The following is a 5,388-nucleotide window of genomic DNA, read 5'->3' on the forward strand; positions in this document are numbered from 1 at the left end:
GGGGAGGGGGGGAAGGGAGGGAGGAAGACTGGATCTGCAGCGGCAGCAAGAGAAGGGGACAGGAGAAGGAGGAGGAGCCGCAGGAGCTGGAGCCACCGCTGCCAGAGCCACCTTTCGCTACCCACGGTGGGTCCCCGTCAATGCCCCTTTCTCTCTCCTATTGTCAATATCACCGGGCGGCTGAGTCCATGGCACACGCGCAACCGAACCTTCTGGCCAGCAGCGCCCGCCTCCGGCGCCCGCCCACTGGAGACTTCAAACGGGAAGCGAGGCCTCATTGGCCAGTATCCGCCTTCACTCCCCTGACAGCACGTTCGGTTGAGACCTGATCAGGGATTGGCGGCAGGAGGGCGGAGAAACAGGAGAGTGGGAAGAGAGGAGGTCGAGGATTGGGCCGAAGCGTGAGGGACCCGGATGCAGCCGCGATCTCTGGCGGTGCAGCAGCCGCTTCCGCCCGGCGGTGGGGCAGGCTGAAGTGGGAACCTGCTGGGCCTGAGAGGAGCTGTTAAATTCTGGGAGGTGTAAGACTAGCAGATCAGCTGGCTGGCTTTCCGTGCTGTGCGGAGGCTTTGGCGGCGGTCGTCTTGGACCAGAGGGTTCCAAGGGCATGGGTCGGCTAAGGATGAGGGATCCCCCGAGCCTTGATCCCGCCCTGCAGCTAGTGTGGCCCCTCAGGGCTTGGGGAGCCCCACTCTGGACAGGACCCTCCGATGCGTAGACAGGAATAAGACCTCCGGCCTGCGCCGGTGCGCCACTGGTTGTGTAAATGGGTCCCTTGAAACCCCCAGTAGTCGCTCTCCGCTGAACCTTCGAATTCTCTCACCTCGTCTCCTTTTCCTTGAACGTCTGTTTTGAATATCAGACCCCTGGAGCGTTGAGGCCAGCGCTTGTTTAGTTAATGCAGGTGGGAAAACGCTGCCGCCACAGTTTGCAGTCTGTTCATTCAGAATATCCGCCCCGCCCCCCCACCCCGGTCAGCCGACTGCTCAGAGCTCGGAAAGACCCATCTCCAAACTAGGAGTTTCGAGATTTTAATTGGCAAGTTGGACTCGAAAGAGTTAATGGAGAAGACTACTTAAATCTATCTAGAACAAGTGATGAGATATTTGGAGATGTGTTTGTACGCTTGGTGAATGCAAACGGCCAAATGGTACATTTCCAGATAATATTCCTGGATTAACGTATTTGAATGCATCCTACATACATTTTTTTAGAGGAAACAAGAAAGAAATTATTAATGCTAGCTACAAACGTCAGAGTACCAGTTGTTCAAAACTTAGAAAATGGGGAGGGGAGGGAACAAAAAAAAATTTAACATTCATATTTTCTCAACTCAGAGATAACCAACTACAGTATTTGCATACTTCCTTTTAGTAGTTTTTCTTTTTATATTAATAATGTGTGTCGATCTGTAGCCTAGTTTTTTCCCTCAGCATTATATCATCTTTTCGATACGTTTAGGGAATAGAGCTATATATAAATAAAAACTATATGTACCATATGTACAAGTGACAACGAAAAATGCATTTGCATTTCTCCTATTTGTGTTGTTAAACACTAGAGTTTTGAAATTTTCTTTGCACACTCCCAGAAATGGCTCTTGAGTGGAAAAATAATTTTGTGCCATGAAAGATAAAAATATTCCTGCTTTGAACTGAAATGGAAAACGAAAAGATGACTCTTAGATGGAAGCAGGCTCCCCCTACTGACTCCAGATGATTGGCCACTGTTATGGCGAGTGCCCGCGTTTGCCGTGATAAAGTTCATTACCACTAAGTATGAACTATAGAATACCAGCAGTCTAGTTCCTACCCTCAAGAACCTTAAATTTCCATATCTGAATATCCTGTACAGTCTTCATGAAAGTTCAGTGTCCCACCCAAGGACTTGTTTCTTCAATCTTTGATTGAGGGTAAATGCAGAATTAAAACCAAGGAAGATTTTGAAGCCAATTCAATTTCCCTTGGCAACAGTTGAACTGTTAAAAGCATAGTGCACGTTTGAAATTCTCACAGCTGTTGCTTAGAACATGTCACAGAGTGGGGATTTTGCTTGCAAATTATGGATCTCTATAAAGACAATTCATTTCAAAGTCATTTCACTTTCTATAAAATGGCTGAGCAACTGAAATGAGCAGGTTTTTTAAAATGGAAACATCCTTGCCTATGTGAGAAATTGTTCTCTGGACCAGTAATTTCTCCCATGTATCCCAGGGGTTTGGGTACTCCAAGAATAGCACCAGACAATCTATTTGGGATGCAGTAAAAGAAAGTATTAGGAAATATATTGACGTTTAATTTTAATCTAAAAGGCATTACGGTCAACTACTATTTTATATAGAGTGAATGGCTGTGCCCTCAGTACATGGAATGGTGCTTTGGCCTAGAACAGCATAGGAGATGTCCTCAGGGTAAATGGGAGTTGCCCATTCCTAGGGGTTGGCAGTGGTGGGCCCACCCAATCAGCCCCTGACAACATATGACTTATTGCAGTTACTTATTGTAGTTTCTGGATTCAACTAAATGGACTTACTGATTATATTATCTAAATTTAATTAAACTAACCCTCATAAAACAGATAAATGACTCTTAAGAGTCCTTGGCAAAGAAAGCACGGGAGAACAAGAAGAAAATGTTAGAACTGACTCTTCAGTATCAAATCTTTCTTTTTTTTTTTTTTTTCGGATTTTTAGTAGAGGCAGGAGTTTTACCATGTTGGCCAGGCTGGTCTCAAACTCCTGACCTTGTGATCCGCCCACCTTGGTCTCCCCAAGTGTTGGGATTACAGGCGTGAGCCACCATGCCCGGCGCAGTATCAAATCTTTGACAGCCACTTTTCAAAAGTAAAATACCAATCAAATAAATTCAACCAAATTTTGACTAGAAAAAAAAATCAAGGCTACTTGAAATGTAAATTTACATCCACTGTTTTTTTTACTGTTGTTTTTTGAGATGGAGTCTCGCTTTGTCGCCCAGGCTGGAGTACAGTGGCACAATCTCAACTCACTGCAACCTCCACCTTCCAGGTTCAAGCAATTCACCTGCCTCAGCCTCCCAAGTAGCTGGGATTACAGCATGTACCAACACGCCTGGCTAATTTTTGTATTTTAAGTAGAAACGGTGTTTCGCCATGTTGGCCAGACTGGTCTTGAACTCCTGACCTCAAATGATCCACCCCCCTACCCCGGCCTCCCAAACTGCTGGGATTACAGGCGTGAGTCCCCGTACCGAGGCTACATCCACTGTTATTGAGAATTGAACTTCTCTCTAAGTGTATATTTTGATTTGAGTTAAGCTAATGATGGTAGCATATGTCTGTACTTTATGGGCAAATACACATATTTGGAAGAATCTTTTCGGCTGGGTGTCACAGCTAGTGCCTGTAATCCTAGCACTTTGGGAGGTTAAGGAGGGTGGATCAGTTGAGTCCAGGTGTTAGAGACCAGCCTGGGCAACATGGTGAAACCCCTTATCTACGAAAAAAAAATTTCAGAATTAGCCAGGCCTGGTGGCACACTCCTGTTGTCCCAGCTACTGGGAGGCTGAGGTAGGAAGATCACCTGAGCCCAGGTGGCCCATGCTGCAGTAAGCCATGATCATGCCACTGCATTCCAGCCTGAGAGAGAAAGTGAAAATCTGCCTCAAAAAAAAGAAGTTTGGAAGCCAGGCACAATAGCACATGCCTGCAGTCCCAACTACTCCAGAGGCTGAGGTTGGAGGATCACTTGAGCCCAGGAGTTGGATTCTGTAGTGTGACATGATGAAGGCTGTAAAGAAAAACATAGGCCAGGCGCAGTGGCTCATGCCTGTAATCCCAGCACTTTGGGAGGCTGAGGCAGGTGGATCACAAGGTCAGGAGTTCGAGACCAGCCTAGCCAATATGGTGAAACCCCATCTCTATTAAAAATACAAAAATTAGCTGGGTTTGGTAGCAGGTGTCTGCAATCCCAGCTACTCGGGAGGCTGAGGCAGGAGAATTTGCTTGAACCCAGGAGGCGGAGGTTGCAGTGAATCAAGATCGCGACATTGCACTCCAGCCTGTGTGACAGCAAGACTCCATCTCAAAAAACAAAAAGAAAAAAAAGAAAAACATTATAGCCATCTGAGAGGCCATTATCTAGTGACAAAATGTAGTTTATTGCTCTCAGATGAAAGCGTTCACTTTCCAGATATCAAAACTGAGCTTATCATGAATCTACTAGTGAGCTAGCCATGTGATGAGACGAAGGCACTGACTATCAAATGATGGCTGACAAGTGAACTAAAGGAGGACTAAAATAGTAAGCAGAAGCATTGTCAGAACAATTGTCAACCAGTAGAGGAGGAAAAGACCTATGCTGATTAGATATCATCATCAGAGGTAGACTAGTCTAGTTTGGTGTGTGTGGAGTAGGGGGGCGGGGGGAGGTGTGTACATAAAGCTGGTCATGGACTGAAAGGAAAGAATGGTGAGGGTGAGAAAGCCTGAGGCAATAGCTGCCTCTTAGGAAAACAATAGAAAGAGTATATACTGCAGGGGCTGTGGATCACACCTGTAATCCCAACACTTTGGGAGGCCAAGGCAGGCAGATCACTTGAGAACAGGAGTTCAAGGCCAGCCTGGCCAACATGGTGAAACCCCATCTCTACTAAAAATACAAAAATTAGCCGGGTGTGGTGGCTCGCGCCTGTAGTCCCAGCTACTCAGGAGGCTGAGGCACAATAATCATTTGAACTTGGGAGGTGGAGGCTGCAGTGAGCCAAGATCATGCCACTGTACTCCATCCTGGGTGACAGAGCGAGACTCCCTCTCAAAGAAAAAAGTATACACATGGCTACTGGAGACAAGGGATTTTGGTGTCATATTTCTTTGAGTTACATTTATCCACCAGGAAACATCCTCAGCAGTGACATTTTCTTGGGTCACAGTTTAAATACTCTGGTTACATTTTGAGATGTGCTTCAAAGGTTGTGGCTTATTCGTAGCTTTCCATGTGATTAATGTGTATAATTATTGCTTGAGATTTAAAGTGTTTAGGTGTTCCAGTTCCCTAGTTAGCAGTTTAAGCTGCATTCCAGAGATGACTATCAGAGGACCCTTGCGCTGTCCTTAGTGAGAGCCCTGTGTCACTGATGGATCAAGATGGAGAGACCTTATATCACCAACAAAGAAGCAGAGTTGGAAAAAAAAACAGGAAGAGAAAGTCAGTTTTAAGTGTCCTTTATTTCATACAGGATAAAATACAAAATAATGGACCATAAGCAATAATTTTGTTTGTAAAATAATCAAATTACACAATTAAATGAGCTTAAAGCTATACCTAGGCCGGGCGCGGTGGCTCAAGCCTGTAATCCCAGCACTTTGGGAGGCCGAGACGGGTGGATCACGAGGTCAGGAGATCGAGACCAT

The sequence above is a fragment of the Colobus angolensis genome, unplaced genomic scaffold, assembly GCF_000951035.1.
Source record: "Colobus angolensis palliatus isolate OR3802 unplaced genomic scaffold, Cang.pa_1.0 Scaffold57, whole genome shotgun sequence".
NCBI classification, from domain to species: domain Eukaryota; kingdom Metazoa; phylum Chordata; class Mammalia; order Primates; family Cercopithecidae; genus Colobus; species Colobus angolensis.